This window comes from Hevea brasiliensis, chromosome 18, assembly GCF_030052815.1.
Source record: "Hevea brasiliensis isolate MT/VB/25A 57/8 chromosome 18, ASM3005281v1, whole genome shotgun sequence".
Lineage (NCBI taxonomy): Eukaryota > Viridiplantae > Streptophyta > Magnoliopsida > Malpighiales > Euphorbiaceae > Hevea > Hevea brasiliensis.
In genome coordinates this window covers 33,374,632-33,396,367 of record NC_079510.1, presented here as the reverse complement: position 1 = coordinate 33,396,367, position 21,736 = coordinate 33,374,632, and the positions used below count along the sequence as shown (strand labels likewise).

The 21,736-nt window shown below is 33.8% G+C and overlaps 1 non-coding gene across 1 annotated transcript; it reads left to right on the top strand.

Annotated features, from left to right (window-relative positions):
• The first annotated feature begins 6,876 nt into the window (after positions 1-6,876).
• On the top strand, positions 6,877-6,983 carry LOC131176099 (small nucleolar RNA R71). The gene has a single exon (XR_009146227.1). It is a non-coding gene; the product is annotated as a small nucleolar RNA R71 (small nucleolar RNA).
• The last annotated feature ends 14,753 nt before the right edge of the window (positions 6,984-21,736 follow it).

Genomic DNA, 21,736 nt, shown 5'->3' with positions numbered 1-21,736 from the left:
TCTATTGTTATATTTAGCAATAAATTTAATGTTAAAAGAAAAAATATTTATAGTAGTAAAATATTTTTAAAGTTTAATAGTGAAATAAAATATTATATTATAGTTGAAATAGTGTGGTTAAGAATTTGAATCAATAAAAATGAAAAAATACTATTAGTAAGAATTAAATATTTTGTTGTAAAATTTAAATTAGAAAAAACTATTAGCTATAAAATATGATATTATGTATAAAGAAGGAAACAAAATATTTGAAAATAGAAAAAAATATTATTATTAGCTTTAATATGTATTGAGAAATTTTTTGAGGGAAAAAAATTAGGTGAAAGTAATATAAAATGAAATTTTTTAGTTATAAATAATGAATATATATTAAAAGTATAATAAGTGGAAAAAAATATGGAGAAAATTTTATTTTTATTGTGCAACATATTTTTTTGGTAAAAGCAATTTGTAAATTTATGGACAATATATTACATGTTTTTTTAAGAAAAATGATATAATATTGTTATAGTATATTTAAAATAAACATGGGATAAATTGATTTTTTTTTTGTGTGTACATATAATTAATTGATTCTCGAAGAAGTGAAGTTGGTGGATTTAAGAGACTTTTGAGTTTAAGGGAATTGCAATTGATCACCCTTTTTGTGGAAAAAAAGGTCAATAATCATTTAAATTTGTATAATATATTTATATTTATTACTTAGTTATTTGTCAATTTATATATATGTGAATCAATAAAAAAAAATCGTTGCAAATAATAATATTAAATTATATATTATTGAGCATATTGGTCTGATTGGTTTACTCGAAAAGTAAAATATATTATATTTTGAATTGGCCTCATACATTAAGTGGGGCAATTGTCTGAAATGGTATTGAATTTTTCATTTTTAATATTTATGTTGTGTTAGCATAATATTTTAATGTACATTAAAAATTGTAAGAAACGTTATTTTTACATGTGAAATGTCAATTCCATGTTATGGTACTATGTACTGGGATGGCAACATTATTATGGCTGATGATGGATACGATTATTGTGGGGATAGATCAACTATGCTTAGTAATAGTTGCAGATTAAAATTTACAAATCTCGCGATGGGTATAGTACGGACAATTTCCCTAATAGAAGGACACGAATTCATTGAGCGTATCATTTTTAGGAAACCCAAACTAAGCAGAGGTGTTTTGAATTAGGGTTGCATGGAATTGAGAAATGACGATGACGTATCAATAATGTTTAATTTCATTGAGCAAATAGGAGGTATGGAATCGATAGAATTGTATGTTGATATTCACCAACCCGATGGTAGTGTAAATGTTGCAGATGAAGCCAGCCCATCAAATGCTATTACATTAGAAAATCCTAAGGGTTTGGATGATGTCAATAACTCTACAAGTGATGTTCGAATTGAATGTCATGTTGTTAGTTCAAGTCAATTGGATATCGATAATGAATCAGACAACAATGATTATTACGTCAATCAGTTAGATGATAAAGATTCAGAAGACGAAGATCAAATTTTCTGTTATGATGATGACATAGATAATGATGATTATGGTGTTGATTTTAATTTGGTTAATTATTACAACACTAGTGTGCCAAACCCAATTGTTCCAATTGTGGCTCCTCCACCTTATAGGGAAATTGATTTTTCGTTGTTAACTGTTGACACTTTTTCAAAACCACCTTCTTCTTCACTTTGGGACGAGTCAAGCAAGTTTAAAGTTGGTATGTTGTTCCCATCAAAAGAGGCCATTAAAAATGTTGTTCAGAAATATCACATGTTAAGACACCATGACTTTTGCAAGGAAGAGAGCAAAAGTAGAACATATGCTATTTGATGCAATGATAAGAATAATAATTGCCAATGGAGAATGCGTGTGTCCTGACAGGAAGGTTAAGATATATGGAAAATTGCTCATTGCAATGGACCCCATACGTGTTCAAATCTAGCCATGTCAAAGGATCATTGCTAATTGGATTCAAAATTCATTTGTCATTTCATTATGCCTATAGTTCAAGAACAACCAAGTGTAAAGATTTCAACTTTACAAGCTGAATTAAAAGATAAGATCAGTTATGAACCGAGTTAAAGAAAAACTTGGAAGGTAAGGCATTTGGCAATTGTAAAGATTTTTGGAGGTTAGAAAGAATCTTATGATCGATTGAGATGATTCATCACTGCATTGTGTAACCCTGAATCTCGTGTCGTCATTGAAGATGAGGAATGATGGTTATCGAATCCACCAGAAATTAAATTAACTGAAATCACCAATTATGAAATATTTTCTACAGTAAGTAGTAAATCCAGGTCGAACCCTAGAGACTGAATTATTAAATTTCGTGCACTTGTGTGATGGAAAAAGAAACAAAGGTTGGGGGAGGGGGTTGATTCACAATCAAAGAAGAAATAAAAAATCCAAAATTAAGATCTAAAAATAAGAAACTCTCCAATTAAACAAACTTCAGTCCAAGGTAATTCGCATTCCAATGCATTGATTTGATCATAGATAAAAGAAATACAATTATATCTTATTGAATACTTAACGTAAATTTACCAAACAGCGAGGTAAACCCCTGACTTCCCTATACTCATCAATTCGAGCCCAGCACTCTTATTGACTCTAATTATTAACTGAGTTGGTATTAAGCAATCCTCATCAAATTAATAACTGCTTTAAGAAAAGGAAGTAGTTAAGCTGAACAACAATTTATGAAGCATAAACCATTTAATCCACCTTATTGTTTCCTTAGGTAATTATCAAAAACTTGGATCATAATCAATAAAATCTAATTACTACTCATGTTCAATCTTATCAACAATTACGGATTATAAAGATGAACTAGCAATTGATCAAATCAAACAATTAACTAATAGGCCTTTTTAGCAAATCATTCAACTTATCAAAAACAATTAAATTAGAAAACAATAGATATTCAAAAAGACATAAATTAAATTAAGAACCTAGTCTCACAAATCAAGTAAAAGAACTTGAATCCCTTGAATTGAATTAAAAACTTAGCCACTCATATTCATGGCTTACAGAAAAATAAAGAAAAATAAAGAAGAAATTTAAAAGGAGAATAGAGAATGAATGTCTTCTACGGAGACTGAAGGTCTTAATGGGATTCTCTTAACTGCTGCCCAAAGACGTATTTATAGTAAAAAAACCTAACCCCAAAGATAGGAAACAAACTAGGAAAAGTTTTGAAATTCAAAAGACAGATTTTCAGCCTGCATTCATGTCTTTGAAATCAAGGCCGATTTTCAGTGACTTCTTTTCCGAATCTGCCTCTGCCCTCTTTAGGAAAGTTGTAGCCCTATTTCTTAGCTTTCCAACGGGTACTTATTCACCCAAATCCGAGGACTACAACCTAAGTTATGGCCCAAAAACCGGGACTAGTTCAGACAAATGGTCTAGCCCATAGTGACAATTTCATTGTCATTTTTGACAATTAAAATGGCCTCATCTCGCATCCAACCCTTCATAGAAGTTGTAGAGGTGGCTCTTAAGGTTCAATTGGGCTTGGGCTTGCTTCATTTGGACGTCTGAAACTCCAGACACAAAATAAATACTGAAACTGGTCGTGACACATCAAGTCTGAGTTTTGCAATAGATCCATAACTCATTTTGTCAATCTTGGAGACTGATTTGGGCTTTGGTCCCTCTTTATCATTTGAAGTGCTCTATCTTAGCTTTTCAATGGATTAAACAGCACTCAATTTGGAGACCCACAGCTTTAGAAACACCTGAAAAATACAACAAAGATCAAATGCTGAAAATTCCTCCATTTAACACAATTATTCCACAACTATCTAAAAATATGCCTAAATGATAAATATATTTTAACCAGCTAAATTAAACATAAAAACACACTAAAAACACGAAATGTGATGGGAGTAAAATTAATAAATTATGCACTTATCAAATTCCCCCACACTTATTCCATGCTTGTCCTTATGCATGACTTAAACTCTCAATCAACTCCACTTAGAAGTTCCTTAACTTTACCCTATCACAACATTTTCTAACAAAAGATTAAAAGTTTGAAAGAAGAGGCAAGTAAAGTAATAACCATCATAATAAATTTCATCAACACCGTACCAATATATCAACAATTTTCCAACATAAAACAAAAGGCTTGAAATCAATTAAGCTCACACAATTAAAGTTTCATAAAATTTTAAGTCAATACACACCAAAACACAAGGCTAATTTATCAAGACACAACTATTATAGCTCTTTGCAAATCTTAGGGGAGATAGAAATGCCCTTTTATATATATATATATATATTTGAAATTGGTACTTCTCTCTTATCACAATTACTTTTTTTTTTTAATTTCAACCGTCACCTTCAGAAAAGTATCTTGCTCATGTCCTAGCTAGCTTTTGGCCTGAGAATTGACATGGGGTTCATGAAGACCCCTGGTTAGTTTGCTTAACTAAAATAGCGGAGCGATTTTCAAGTTCAACCTTTTATTTCCACCAATTTATGCATCTACATATTATAAAGTGCCTTGATAGATTAAACAAAGTTCTAAAATATGCATGACACTAGTTTAAAGCACACATAACTAATCATTTCACTATTAAATCAAGCCTAAATGATTTATGCAGAAAAAAATTGCTCTATGGTATGGAGAAGAGGGAAAAATCCATCATTAAAGTTACTATTACCTTGCCTAAAATTTCAAAAATTCAATATAAAATAGAAAAGTCATTTCAAGGACAAAGCACTTCTCTCCGAGAGTTAATATAGAATCATGAATCTAGCTTATGAGAATAAATTTTATTTTATTTATTTTTATTTCTATTTTTATTTTTATTTTTTTATATTTTTTATATTTTTTTTATTTTTTTTATTAACAATTAAAAAGATTGCAGCAACAAATTTCTCCTCCCCCACACTTAAAACTTACATTGTCCGCAATGTAAAGCCCAAATGCAAAAGAAAAGAAAAAAAAATGTTAGAAAATAAAATAAAATAAGGGAAAGAAAACAAATCTGATTGTAGCTAACAAGCCACCCATGGGTTGCCTTCCAAGTAGCGCCTTTGTTTAACGTTGTTAGCTCGACATGGCAAAGCTCCTTAATCAACTAAATGCTCCTGAAACCCCTCATAAAATGGCTTGAGTTCATAACCGTTGACCATGAACACTTTGTTAGTTCCTAAACTTTGAATTTCAACTGCACCATAAGGAATCACATTAGTAACAACAAAGTGTCCAATCCAACAAGAACGCAACTTACTAGGCATCATCTTCAATCTGGAATTATACAATAAAACTTTTTGCCCAATCACAAACTGCTTCCTTATTTTGTCATGGAATGCCTTTGTCTTTCCTTATAGATCCTAGAATTCTCATAAGCCTTAAGGCGAATTTTCTCTAATTCATGCAAATGTGATTTTCTTTCTAACTCATCCTCCATGCTTAACTCAAACACATCCTGCACAAATGTATCAACAACATTAATAGAAAAGACAGAATGATTATCAGTAGGATATTTCGTAGCATCAAAGATATTAAATTTCACAGTCTCTCAATCAAACTCCATAGTTAAGGTACCCTCATTGACATCGATTTTTGTCTTGGCAGTTTTTAGGAAAGGTTTTCCAAACAAAATCAAAGCTGAATTTGATGAGAGAGCACTATCATCCTCCATATCCAGAATGTAAAAATCTGCAGGAAAAATCAATCCTCCAACCTGCACCAAAATATCCTCAACTACTCCTAATGGATAAGCATTAGAACGATCAGCTAACTGAATAATGACACTGGTTTCTTTCAAAGGACCCAAATTCAAAGTCTGGAAAACTGAATATGACATGACATTAATAGATGCTCCTAAATCTGCCATTGCATTTTCAAATTTAAAATCACCTATTCTGCAGGGAATAGAAAACGAACCTGGATCCTTACACTTAGGGGGTAATTTTCGCTGAATTAATGCTGACATATTTTCCCCCACACTGATCTTCTCATTATTCCTTATTCAGTTTAGGTTCAGTATTTACCTCAACTTCAGGAACTTCAGACTCTTTTTCTTCTTGCTTCTTCTTTTTCGTTGACTTGTGTGGAGTCAAATTATCAACTTTTTTCCCACTTCGCAATAGTATCGCACTTGCATTTTCTCTAGGGTTCATAACTGTTTGTGATGGAAGCATTCCAGAACCTTGAGCTTCCAGCTTACTCACAGATGAGGCTAACTGACCAATCTGCCTCTCTATGTTTTGAATGCTATTTCTGGTCTCTTGTTGAAACTGTTGGGTATTGTTAGCCAAAGCCTTAACAATTTCATCAAGTGACATACCTTGATTTGAGGGAGGCGGAGGTGGAGGTGGAGGTAGAGGTGGTTGATTCACTTTTGGTCTCTGCTGATGGTATCGATTTTGCACCGGTTGATTCCCATAACTCAAATTAGGATGATTTGACCATCATGGATTATAAGTATTGGAAAAGGGATCATACCTGTGTTGTGGCTGTCCATAATTTCCTACTACATTAACATGTTACATTACTTCATCCTCTTATAATGCAGGACACATGTCAGTAGCACGACCCGAACCTGAACAAATCCCACATACCTTAACAGTTTGCATTTTCCCTACAGCTAATTGCCTCACCAAAGAAGTTAAATCAGAAATCTGTTTCTCAAGGTTAGATGTACTTACCTCATTAACTTTCATAGGTGTGTGATCCATTCTCATTCCAAACTGTTGAGAGTTTGCTGCCATGTTAGCAATCAGCCTCCTTGCTTTATCTGGTGTTTTGTCAATCAAAGCTTCTCCACTGGCAGCATCTATCATACTACGGTCCATTGGTAGAAATCTCTCATAGAAATATTGAATCAAAAGCTGCTCACTTATTTGATGATGGGGACAGGTTGTACTCAGTTTCTTAAATCTCTCCCAATACTCATACAAACTCTCTCCATTGTCCTACCGAATGCCACAAATTTCTTTTCTTATGTTGGCAACACGAGAAGCAGGAAAATATTTCTCCAGAAATATCTACTTCATTCCATTCCATGAGTTGACAGATCCAGAAGGAAGGTAATACAATCAATCCTTAACTGTGCCCTCCAGTGAGAAAGGGAAAGCTCGAAGCTTGATCTGATCCTCTGAAACTCCTTGAGGTTTCATACTGGAACACACAACATGAAATTCCTTTAGATGCTTATGTGGATCCTCACCTGTAAGACCATGAAACTTAGGCAACAAATGGATTAGTCTAGATTTCAACTCAAAAGCAACATTTAAAGCAGGGTATTTGATACACAAGGGCTGTTGGTTTAGATCAGGAGCAGCCAACTCTTTCAAAGTCCTAGCAGCCATGGTCTCATTTTCGGAACTTGACTCTGAGTCTGAATTCGAACTTAGCTCCTTTGGAGATTGGACTCCTTCAGATGTACTCGGAATCTGCCTAACTTGCTTAGCCAATTTTCTCAACCGTTTAGCTGTTTTTTCTACTTATGGATCAAAGATCAATTCACCAGATTGAGAAGTTCTTATCATAAACAAAAAAAAAAAATCAAAGTAAAAACAGAAAAATACCTCAAAACCCTAAAAAACAATGGAATTTGGCCTCAAGAGTGTGGGGCCAAGGAATCCCATGGATTGATTGGTCTTGATCAAAGCATCATTTCCTTCAAAATAGGTATGGGCCGCCCTCCAAATTCAACCAAAATTCTTAATGAATAGTAACACCGTAATTTTTTTTTTCGAAAACCTAAAAATAGCAACACTTCACAAACAGAGTTAATAACAAAATATCCTAACACCAAAAACAGGAATTCCAATAAATTTCAGTCCCCGACAACGGTGCTAAAATTCTTAATGGTTATCGAATCCATCAGAAATTAAATTAACTGAAATCACCAATTATGAAATATTTTCTGCAGTAAGTGGTAAATCCAGGTCGAACCTTAGAGACTGAATTATTAAATTTCGTGCACTTGTGTAATGGAAAAAGAAACAAAGGTTGGGGGGAGGGGGTTAATTCGCAATCCAAAGAAGAAATTAAAAATCCAAAATTAAGATCTAAAAATAAGAAACCCTCCAATTAAACAAACTTTAGTCCAAGGTAATTCGCATTCCAATGCATTGATTTGATCATAGACAAAAGAAATACAATTATATCTTATTGAATACTTAACGTATATTTACCAAACAGCGAGATAAACCCTTGACTTCCCTATACTCATTAATTCGAGTCCAGCACTCTTACTGACTCTAATTATTAACTGAGTTGGTATTAAGCAATCCTCATCAAATTAATAACTACTTAAAGAAAAGAAAGTAGTTAAGCTGAACAACAATTTATGAAGCATAAATCATTTAATCCACCATATTGTTTTCTTAGGTTATTATCGAAAACTTGTATCATAATCAATAAAATCTAATTGCTACTCATGTTCAATCTTACACAACAATTACGGATTATGAAGATGAACTATCAATTGATCAAATCAAACAATTAACTAATAGGCCTTTTAAGCAAATCATTCAACAGATAAAAAACAATTAAATCAGAAAATAATAGATATTCAAAAAAACATAAATTAAATTAAGAACCTGGTCTCAAAAATCAAGCAAAAGAACTTGAATTCCTTGAACTAAATTAAAAACTTAGCCACTCATGTTCATGGCTTACAGAAAAATAAAGAAGAAATCTAAAAAGAGAATGGAGAACGAATGTCTTCTACGGAGACTGAAGGTCTGAATGGGATGCTCTTAGCTGCTGCCCAAAGACGTATTTATAGTAAAAAACCTAACCCCAAAGATATGAACCAAACTAGGAAAAGTTTTAAAATTCAAAAGACAGATTTTCAGCTTGCATTCACATCTTTGAAATCAAGGCCGATTTTCAGTGACTTCTTTTCCGAATCTGCCTCTGCCCTCTTCAGGAAAGTTGTAGCCCTATTTCTTAGCTTTCCAATGGGTACTTATTCGCCCAAATCCGAGGTCTACAGCCCAAGTTATGGCTCAAAACTGGGACTAGTTCAGACAAATGGTCCAGCCCATAGTGACGACTTCATTGTCATTTTTGACAATTAAAATGGCCTCATCTTGCGTCCAGCCCTTCATAGAAGTTGTAGAGGTGGCTCTTAAGGTTCAATTGGGCTTGGGCTTGCTTCATTTGGAGTCTGAAACTCCAGATACAAAATAAATACTGAAACTGATCGTGACACATCAAGTCTGGGCTTTTGCAATAGATCTATAGCTCATTTTGTCAACCTTGGAGACTGATTTGGGCTTTGGTCCCTCTTTATCATTTGAAGTTCTCTATCTTAGCTTTTCAATAGATTAAACAGCACTCAATTTAGAAACCCACAACTTTAGAAACACCTAAAAAATACAGCAAAGGTCAAATGCTGAAAATTTCTTCATTTAACACAATTATTCCACAACTATCTAAAAATATGTCTAAATGATAAATATATTTTAACCAACTAAATTAAACATAAAAACATACTAAAAACACTAAATGTGATGGGAGTAAAATTAATAAATTATACACTTATCAAGGAATTATTTATCAATAATCATTTAGTTTTGGGTTATAAGGTTTTTAACAGAATATTTTGGTCATTCAAACAATTAATCGAGGGTTTTAAGCACTGCCGACTTGTTATATGCATTGACTCAACATTTCTATACGGGAAGTATAAGGGGTGTTTATTTTGTGCAATAGCCCTGGATGGAAATAATCATATATTTCCCATTATATGGGCTATTGTTGATTGTGAAAATAGAAGGAATTGGGACTGGTTTATGAATTGTTTAAGAGTGTTTGTCACTGATCGGGAAGATATATGTGTCATATCAAATAGACATAAAGGGATTATAAAGGCAATGCAGGATGATTGGTGGCAACATTCTGCATCTCATCATCGGTTTTGCATCCGACACATCTTAAGCAATTATAATACCAGGTTCAAGAATCCAGTAATGAAGAAGCACTATGTAAGGTAGATTAGTGGAAAAAGTGTTAGGTATTTTAAACATTTAGTCATAGTGAAAATATCGCTTAATAATTGATTACAAATTTCATTGTTATTTATTATTGCAATACATCAAAACCAAAAGAAGAAATTTTACGAATCAATGAATAAAATTTGACAAATGCATCAAGAAACGTATGATTGGGTAGTGAATATAGATTTGCAAAAGTGGACTCGATCTCACAACGAAGGCAAAAGGTATGGTTCAATGACAACAAACACTGTGGAGTCAGTGAATGGACTATTTAAAGGATTACGTGCATTACCAATAACTGCAATGGTAGAAAAATTTTTTTACTAATGCATGGAGTATTTTGATGCATGATGTACAATGTTTTAGGAACAACAACAAATGGGTTTTAAGTTCACACAATTGTGTAGCAAAATTTTGCAAGAAAATGTACAAAAAGCAAATGGACATCATGTCAGTGTGTTTAACACCAATTCAGGTGAATTTGAAGTGAGGATTGGTAGACAGGGTCATAAGCAGGTGGTCAAGTTGAATGATTGAACTTACAATTGTGGAAAATTTCAAGAGATGCAAATCTCATGCTCTCATGTCATTGCAGCATGCCTTTACAGAGCAATAGATCATGAGCAATTTGTGTCTGATTATTATAAGTTGGAACGAACATTGAAATGTTATGAGTTAATGTTTCATGCTCTTGGAGATCTAGTTAATTGGCCAAAAGTAGATGGCGATCCCCTTATTCCTTACTCAATAAGGATAAGGCAAAAAGACAGGCCAAAGTCCACTAGAAGGAAGAACGAAATGGATTGGAGGCTTCAGGGAAAATTGAAAGAGAGATCAACGAGCCACTGCTCAATTTGTTGTGAAGCAGGACATAATAAAAAGAGTTGCCCTATGAAGAATGTAGATCACTAATAAATTTTATCATTTTCATATTTCATCAATTTATGTATTTTTGTAAGTGATTAATGAAATTGAATTTTTACAATTGAATAAATTCCCGCAATGTACTAATATAAATTTATTGTAATTTTTTTACTCATGTAACAAGTAGTATGAGTAGGATAAACGTTGGTATAAACTCGAATAAAAAACAAATCAAATGATCATGAGTTGACATAAGTGGTGATGTTGTAAACAAATATACTAATCCCAATAAATGCACATGGTATGGTCATAAAAGACCTTTTGTCAACTTGCCTATTTAAACGTGTATTCAGAAGGGCAACGCAAACCACATATTTATTGGAAAGCATTCTAAGAACATTACTGATTTTGGTAAAGCTACAATATCTCCACAACATGAATGGGAGAGATTATGGGAGATACGTTGTGAGATGGAAGCATATTATAGATTCCACAATTTACCCATCCCGAAAGCACGTTCAGCTGAATTAAAACGGAATACTGAGGAAGAAATATGGAAAGTTAAATCACAATTACAAACTGAGATAGATAAAATGAATTTTCATCTTGAACATTTTCACAATCAGACTAGTCTCTATAAATATGTGGGTGAAAAACAAAGTCTAACTACGTCACAATTAATTATTGATTATAATGAAATTTCTAATTTTAGTGATAGTGACAATAGTGATTTTGTAAAATTTCTTCCATCTTGTCTACCACCATATTGTTAGTTATACGATATTATTATACTAATTTCAGAATACATTTTTTTCTAAGATATTTCTTTTGGTGTTTCAAAGACATTTTATTATGTATTGTTATGCATCTATATTAGACTTTATTATGTGTTGTCAATTTTTTTACTTTATTCATGATTATATGTTATTAATCTTATGCGTCCTTAACAGCCCACTCAATTTTTTTTTAGATGACAATTATCAAATTCACTCCCTGCAATTTAAGAGGTCAAACTGCAATACAAAATGTGAAGTGTAGGCTGTGTAACATTGATGAACTCAAATGGAAATCAGGACATTGCATAAGTGAGCATATTGTTGAGGTTAATAATTTTTTACAAAATATTATTAATATTGGCTATCAGATACAAGAGAATGAAAAAGTCAATGTCTTGATTGAAACTGTTCCACTTTGATATTTCCATAGGTTATCTCAAATTTGGGGAGAAGAAGGCATTCACACTTATGATGAACTACTTTTAACATTTTTCCTTGAAGAATTCATCTCAAGTCTAGAGCATTCTTTAACATGGATGGAAACTCTACCTGTTCCGCAAGAAATATATTGTCATAGAGAAAACAACAAAAGATCAAGCACATTTATAACTATATTGTTACTTAAAATGCCTTCCCAATTAATTTATATTGTCATATTTATATTATTTTTGAATATGTGGATGCAGTCTGTGCAAGGGACGAAAGTGGGAATTACTATTTCCAATTATAGTAATATATGAGACAACTGAAGTCATCGCAATTTCAAAGTGGCCAAGCGTACCATGGAAGGTGAAAAATATGGGCATTGCAAGAAAATTGCCTAGTCATAATATTCATATTTATGCACCGTATAGATTATTGTATGGATTCATGTTTTTTAAAAGAATGTTGTAGTATGTACTTCATGGAGATTTTAACTTAGAGGACTTTTACTATTGTATGGATTAATGTTGTTTCAAATTATGAACTATGTACTTGATGGATAACTTAGTTTTAAAGAATACATTATTGTACAAACATTGTTCACTGTTTAAAAATTAATGGCATCACTAAAAAATTAATTTCATATAACATAATAAATGCGAATATCATTTATGCAACGTATTTTAATACATGTAAAAAAATAAAATACAATATTATTTATGCATTGTAACACCCTAGGCAAATCCCACATCGGCAAAACAAGGGAGAGATGTTGGGTTTACAAGTTGGTGGTTCGTAACCCCTAGTGACGCTTTTTAAAACCGTGAGGGCTTCGGCCCAGAGCGGACAATATCACTAGTGACTGGGCCATTACATTTGTGATATTAGAGCAGACAATATCACTAGTGGACCGGGCCGTTACATTTGTGGTATCAGAGCCGCTCCGCGTGCAACCTTAAGCGATGGTGGGGCAAACCTCAGCGAGGACGCTGAGTCCCATAAGGGGGGTGGATTGTAACACCCTAGGCAAATCCCACATCGGTAAAACACGGGAGAGATGCTGGGTTTATAAGTTGGTGGTTCATAACCCCTATTGACGCGTTTTAAAACTGTGAGGGCTTCGGCCCAGAGCGGACAATATTACTAGTGGACCAGGCCATTACATGCATCACATTTCAATACATATAAAAAATAAAATACAATATCATTTACACAACGTATTTTAGTACATGTAAAAAATAAAATATAATAACATAAACTAATTTAGGTCACGTGCCACAACCCGAACGCCTCCTCTGTGCTGCTTTGTACAATGCACTGGCTCACCTCCCGTGTCTGTGATGTTCTCCTTCATGTTCAGGTTCATGAACATCCTGTATGGACATTAGTTGAAGTTTTAGTCCCATTTGTTGCATGCTTGAAGATGGACCTAGCTCATTTTGTATGAAACCAGAATCATAATGCCCAAATAGTCTCACCCCTAATGCAAAATTCCCTAGGCCAAAATCATGGGGTACAAAATACATCTCAGAAACTTCTGCACCACCAAAACCATATCGTGATATCGAAGGTACATCTGTATATGATCAAGAGAAAGGAGCAAACATTGCATCAAATGGTGTCCTCTCATGCTGAGTCTCAATAAAGTCAAATGATATCCTTTCTTGTTGTATTGCATGATGTGAGAATGATGGCATCCACTGTCCAGAAGGGCCTGGCATGGATATACTAGGGGTCCAATCCGTCTACTAGCTCTGTAAAAATTTGGTGAATGTCGGAATGGATGTTAATGGATCAGCTTTAGGAATTTGGGTTGGAGGTTGAGTCCCTACATAATAACTCTCAAAGGGATGGTAAAAGACAGGATGCGGCATCACTTCAGTGACTGGTGTTGTAGACGGATGTGATGGCTCCCTTCATCTTCCTTGACCACCCCTACACCTTCTCTGTTGTTATGCAATCAGTGGATCTTCTAATAACTATCCAAAAACATGCACTAGTGGGGCTAGATTTGGATATGGTTCTCATTAATTAATAAGACGTTTCTCCTCCTCCAGGGCCCGTAGCATGTTTAGCACCAATGTTTTGCTATATGTAATATTATGTGGGGATAGATCTTCTAATGTAATTAGCAATTCTTCCAGACCATCCTTCTATAAAACACCATGTTTCATATAACAAAATTACACACTTAATTTATTACGTAATAACAAATAAATATTCAATAAAAAAATGTAGGAATGAGACTTTACCACAGAACCTATGGCAGCTCCTGTTGCTGAGATCTATCATCTAGACACTCGATGATTCCACTCCATGTACTGTGAATGATGGTGCAGTGGCCTCGTAGCAACTTCTCCTGGCACAATCAATTGGTGTCGTCTATTCCACCTATTAATAAATTGGGCATGAAATGATGCCCAGTCACCATCACTTTATCGCAGGAAAGTTTGATGCAGGTCGTCTGTTTGACGAGGGGGTTGAAGGATCAACTGTTGCAACCCAAACTGGAGTAATAACCTATCAGGTTGATGCCACTCAATAATATGAAAGCATATTAGTAGCACCATTGCCTAGCACACACCCTCTCCTTGCAGGTAACACTTAGGCAAAGCATTTAGTACTTCTTGAGTGTATGGTTCCCAAATAAACTAAAAATAATAAACCAATAGAAAAATAATTGTTAGATGCAATTAATAAAAATAATATTACATTAATAAATAATTTAGTATAAATATGTTATGATGCATCTTACATCATGATTTGCCATTTTGTCAATGTTATCTCTCATTTGAATTTGTACATATGTGGTTACCTGCATAACCTATCGTATGTTACTCCACCTGCAAAGTAAGCCATTAATTTATTTTATAAGTTATATATGTTTGAATTTTGTATTCGATATGAAAAGAAATATTAACCTATATACCTACTACCCAATGGAGTATCATCATGTGGTGCTGGATTTGATAATGATGGAGCAACCGTTTTAATTCTCTCCCATGTCCAAATCTGTAAGATGAAAAGGGCACCATAGATGTCTTTAGTTTTAGGATTTACTCCACAATAAAGCTTCCTATATAGATATGCAAGGCATGCAGAACCCCAACTATATTATCCAGCCAGTCTCATGTCCTCAAGTAGTGGGAGAAACATTAAGTTAACACGAGAATTGAACTTATCATTGAAAAGCAAACCTCCAATTAGATGCAATATATATGCCCGTGCATGTATAAGCAAAGTGGCCTTATTCACTCCTTCAGGAATAGCTTCAAATTGTCCCATAAGCCATGACATATATAGTCCACATCCTTTAAATACATTACGAGGTGGCCTAATGCCTAAATATTCTTCACAAACAAATGGCCAATCTAACCTTGAATTGCCAGTTACTGCATCACCATCTATGGGCAATCCAGTAATTATGCCAATATCTTCTAGAGTGATAGTGCACTCTCCTATCGGCAATATAAATGTGTACATTTCCAACCTCCACCTTTCAACTAGAGCTGATATGAGATCTAATCTAATGCAAAAAATCTCATTCGGGATACTCCAATAAAACCACTATCCCTTAAATGAGGAACGATCAATTCTGGAGGGGCATCCCGGTGAAGAACATCCATATGTCTTCTGTAGGTTAACACCTCTTCCTGCATTTTACCTTCCCATATAGACTCCGATCGATAAAGTCTTTGGTGTCTGAGTATTGATGGATCTGACAGACCTAGCTGGAGGTAATTTTTACTATGCATTTGTTGTCCTTCCATTCTTATCAAGGTTAATACTTGACTTATTAATCACTTCACTATATTATTATTATTACTCTTTTATTGTGAAAAAAAAAAAAACAAACATTCATTTTCAAATATTACTCTTCTAATGAAATAATATCCCTTATGTTACCATTTTTTTAAAGATTACCAACCACTACCACCCACTACTAACCTAACACCATATATGTACAACTAGCCCAAAAAAAAAAAAATTGTATTTCAATGTACTATAATATTTGAAACTCATGAAATAATTTTCTTCACCTTTCCTCTATTATCAAAAAAAAAAAAATGAACAAACATTCATTTTAATCTAATAATATCCATGTTATTATTACTCTTCTAATCTAATAAACTCTATGATATTACCAATTTTTAAAAAATTACTAACCACTCACAACATAACCTCACACCATATATCAACAACTCTAAAAATAATTTTCTATATTTAAATGTTCTACATCAATTTATATATAAATTTTCATATATGAATAATAATAAACAACAAAACTTATATCCAAATAAAAACTAGCTCAAAATACTCTACACCTTACTTCCTATACAGGGGGGGGGGGGGTGTAATGGCCCGGCCCACTAGTGATATTGTCCGCTCTGGGCCGAAGCCCTCACGGTTTTAAAACGCGTCAATAGGGGTTAGGAACCTCCATCTTATGAACCCAGCATCTCTCCCGTGTTTTGTCGATGTGGGATTTGCCTAGGGTGTTACAATTCTTCCCCTCTAATAGAAATTTCGTCCTCGAAATTTACCTAATGTGAAGAGCTGAGGGAACTGCTGCCTTATCGTCTCCTCGCTCTCCCATGTCGCTTCTTCCGTGTTGTGGTGTCTCCACAAGACTTTCACTAGTGGGATCCTCTTATTTCTGAGTTCTTTCACTTCCCTTGCCAAGATTCTAACTGGTTCTTCTTCATATGTCAAATCAAGTTGCACAATTATCTCCTCTGCTGAAATGACATGTGAAGGATCTGATCTGTATCTCCTGAGCATCGACACATGGAATACACTGTGGATCTTATCCAGCTCAGGTGGTAAAGCTAGCCTGTAGGCTACTGGACCCACACGCTCAATGACATCGTATGGACCAATAAACCTAGGGCTCAACTTACCCTTTTTACCAAATCTTAGCACTTTTTTCCAAGGTGATACCTTTAGAAACACCTTCTCGCCAACCTCATACTCTATATCCTTTCTCCTCAGGTCGGCATATGACTTCTGTCTGTCCAAGGCGACCTTCAAATTGTCTCTGATGAGTTTCACTTTTTCCTCTGTCTGTCTCACTAAATCTGGGCCCACTATTTTCTCCTCACCCATTTCTGTCCAGCATAAGGGAGTTCTACATCTCCTCCCATACAACGCTTCATATGGAGCCATTTTTATACTGGCTTGGTAGCTGTTGTTGTAAGCAAACTCTACCAAAGGAATAGTATTTTGGGACATTTTCTGGGTTGGCAGTTTCAGTGACCCAACTTGTGCTAACAATTTGAATTGGTTAAAGGCAAAACTGGGTTAAGTGGTATTCATGAAAAGTGTAGCCCTATGTCTAAACTTTCCATGGTTAAAATTTTAGATCATTTGGACCAGTATAGAGAGAGTTATGACCAAATGAACACGTACTGTTCATTTGGTCATTTTCTGGGTTGGGTTGCAGGGAAATCCGAATTTGGGCAGTATTTAGGTCAAGTTTTGGACAGAATTTGGGCATGGTTTCTTCATGGAAAATGGGCTATTTTGGGTCTAGTTTCACTTCCAATTGGCCTCATACCAATTAGGGTCACACAATTTCATTTATGGCCTAAAATGTACACTGCCCTCAACAAACACAACCTGCAGAAAATTGACACTTCCAAAACTCAATCTCCTCCAACTTCCTTACTTCAATTTGCATGCAATACACTTCTATAAGCAACAATCTCATCCCAATAGATCAATTTCAACATTTTACACAAAGTCCTCAACATTTACACAAACCCTAGTTTTCAAAGTTTCAAATTTACACAAACACTACACAATCAAACACCCAAACATTTCAACTAATTACACATTCTCATAGAACCATTTTTCATCACTTAAAAGCAATAAATTTCAAGTTCCATGGCTGCCAAAAATTCAAGGGTTCTTTCCTCTAGATTTTCTTTTTGTTTTAATGGTATTTATGCTTAGCTAAACATGCTTTTCATGTTTAATAAAGAGAAGAAGAGGGATTAGTGCACTAACCTCTTGTGACCCACTTCAAACTTTAAAATTTACTACGTCAATTTGTATATTAAAATTTTTATATCACATCAATAATAAAAAAAAAAATAAAATAAAATAACTTCAAAATCTAACAAACATTCATTTTCAAATATTACTCTTCTAATGAAATAATATCCCTTATGTTACCATTTTTTTAAAGATTACCAACCACTATCACCCACTACTAACCTAACACCATATATGTACAACTAGCCCAAAAAAAAAAATTGTATTTCAATGTACTATAATATTTGAAACTCATGAAATAATTTTCTTCACCTTTCCTCTATTATCAAAAAAAAAAAAAAAATGAACAAACATTCATTTTAATCTAATAATATCCATGATATTATTACTCTTCTAATCTAATAAACTCTATGATATTACCAATTTTTAAAAAATTACTAACCACTCACAACATAACCTCACACCATATATCAACAACTCTAAAAATAATTTTCTATATTTAAATATTCTACATCAATTTATATATAAATTTTCATATATGAATAATAATAAACAACAAAACTTATATCCAAATAAAAACTAGCTCAAAATACTCTACACCTTACTTCCTATACAGGGAGAGAGAGAGAGAGAGAGAGAGAGAGAGAGATTGTTAGAGTGTAATAAATAAAATTTACTACGTCAATTTGTATATTAAAATTTTTATATCACATCAATAATAAAAAAAATAAAAAAAATTACTTCAAAATCTATATTAAAACGTATTGTATCTTCTAGAAAAGATAGACACACACGCACACACACACACACACACAGATTAGTAGACTGTTAAAAATTTTATTCTACATCAATATGTGTTTAAAAACCTATCTCACATCAATAATAAAAAAAAAAATTATCTCAAAATAAAAATTACCTCAAAATATTCTGCACTTTGCTTCTTATACAGGCACAGAGAGAGAGAGAGAGAGAGAGAGAGAGAGAGAGAGAGAGATTGTTACAGCATTAACAAAAAAGTTTACTACATGAATTTCTATTTTACATATTTTATATCATATCAATAATAGAAAACAAATATTTCAAAATAAAAATTACTTGAAGATGCTCTGCACCTTACTTCCTCTATAGATGAGAGAGAGAGAGAGAGAAAGAGAGACGGAGAGGGAGAGAGAGAGAGAGAGAGAGATTTTTACAGCATTCAAAAAAATTTTACTACATGAATTTCTATTTTAAATATTTTATATCATATCAATAATAAAATAAGTATTTCAAAATAAAAATTACATGAAAATGCTCTGCACCTTACTTCCTCTACATGCACACAGAGAGAGAGAGAGAGAGAGAGAGAGAGAGAGAGAGAGATTGTTAGACTATTCAAAAAATTTTACAACATCAATTCTTATTTTACAAGTTTTACATCACATTAACAATAAAAAAAAAAATTAAGTCTTACATCACATTAATAATAAAAAAAATTATCTCAACATGAAATTTACCTCAAAATATTCTGCAGTTCACTTTCTCTATATACAAATAGAGAGAGAGACCACACACGCAGAAAGGGAGAGGGATAGACAGAGAGAGATAAATATGATTAGTGTATTAAAAAATTCAAATCACAATTTATATTGTCAACATGTTTACATAACATGAATAATAATAAAAAAAATAATACCAAATATTTTTTTTACCTTTTTTTTTTGTCTACAACTAAAGAGACACAATAAAGTAATCAAGTGTTGCAAAATTTTCTCCTAAATTCCCTTCAACAATTTAGAGCGAGAGAAAACACAGAGAAAAAAATTTTTTTTTCCTGAAGAGTAAATGGGAGAGGGGGAGAGGTTTGTCTCAATTTAAACAAGTTCACGCACAAAATTAAACAATTTGACACAGCTTGGCACGACAGGCAAGGAGGAATTTGGTCAAACAGCTAGACGACAAGACAAGGCGTGCAGGTTGACCAAGGCAACTGGTCGCTACATTGCTTAGCGTCTTCTACCACGATGGCAGCTGCAAAACATTTTTTTTTTCAGTCTGACCAAATTACATTTTAGTCCTTTTTTTTTCATTTCAATCCTTTTTTTTTTTCATTTTAGTCCATGATAGGACAAGATTCAATCAATGAGAGGAAAAGACACTGGCAACTAGTCGCTACCTTGGGTAGCGACCTGTTGCCATGTCAGCCCTGCCACAATTTCTTTTTTCATCTCAATCTTGCAAAATTAAATTACAGTCCAATCACACCTTCTGCTATATATTTTTTTTTCATTTCAGTCCAATTACATTTTTTTGCAGTCTACCGCTGTAATGGCCCGGCCCACTAGTGATATTGTCCGCTCTGGGCCGAAGCCCTCATGGTTTTAAAATGCGTCACTAGAGTATACCACAAATGTAATGGCCCGACCCACTAGTAATATTATCCGCTCTGGGCCGAAGCCCTCACGGTTTTAAAACGCGTCACTAGGGGTTACGATTTGGTAAATGAGTGCAAGACAACCCCCTTTTGGTATTTTTATTTTAATTACATCCTGTGGGTAATTTGCCCGTTGTTGAAGGATTTCTAGAACAAGGATTGTAGAAATAAGGGCAAAAAAAAAAAAAAAAATCAATGATATTTATTACCCAAAGCAACAGTTGCAATTTTGTTAACTGGGGACCAAGTTTGGAATGCAAACTAATACTCTTGCAAAGTCAATCTTAGTTTCAGACGAAGTGCTTCTATCCACTGCTATGAACTCTCCCACTTTACTGCTAATCCACCGAAAAAATTCATTCGTCCATGCATGAAGGGGCACTCCAAAAAGCTTAAGCTAGATAACCCGTGAAAAAAGTGTATGAAGGTCCTGCCAGGGTTTGATATCATCGAACCATTGGCATAACCAAGTTTTATCTTCTTTCAAAAAGTGTTTCATTAAAACTTATGATTCAAAAGTTAGGAGAACAAGAAGTCCTGCCATAGGCAAGATTGTGACAGATAGAACCCTTTCAGAGAGAAAATGGCTTTGTATAACCGAGAGAGATTAGATATTATGCAGGGTAGCCATTGCAGATCGATCCAGCCACTCTTTATTTTCATCAGAAACAACATACTTACCTCCAATAATATACTCCATTTCTGCAAGAGCTGTCCTGGGCAAAAATCAAAGCCCGAACTTGACTTCACGGGAGCACTGAACTTGACTTCATGGGAACACTCTTTCTTTTAAGCACCCTTACTATTGCCTTCATAACTTATATTACTGTCTTTCTCTTTAGCAACCTTACTATTGCCTTCATTACATGTATTATCACGAGTTTGACACCTTTGAGCCAGATTATGCTTCTTAACCCACTGCTGTCTATTAGTCTTATTATGCTTCTTCTTCAAAGAGAGGTTGAGCCCTTATTACTCCGCCAAAATTTCTGCTTGCCATGATCAGGAAAAGAGGTTGGATTCCTGTTGTACTTTGCAAGGGATGCTCTCAACTTACAACTTCCTATCCAAAAACTATCAATATTTCGGACCATGTCATCAATCCCATATGCTAAAGGTAAACGAACAAACCCAAACCGCATCCCACTGCGGTTAAGCTTTCTAGGAATGAAAAATTCTACAATGTTGCCGAATCTAGAGAAGAAGTACCGAAAAGATTTAGCATCCCAATCCCTAGGAAGATTTTCAAAATAAACAGATCGGAGGTTGGGCGT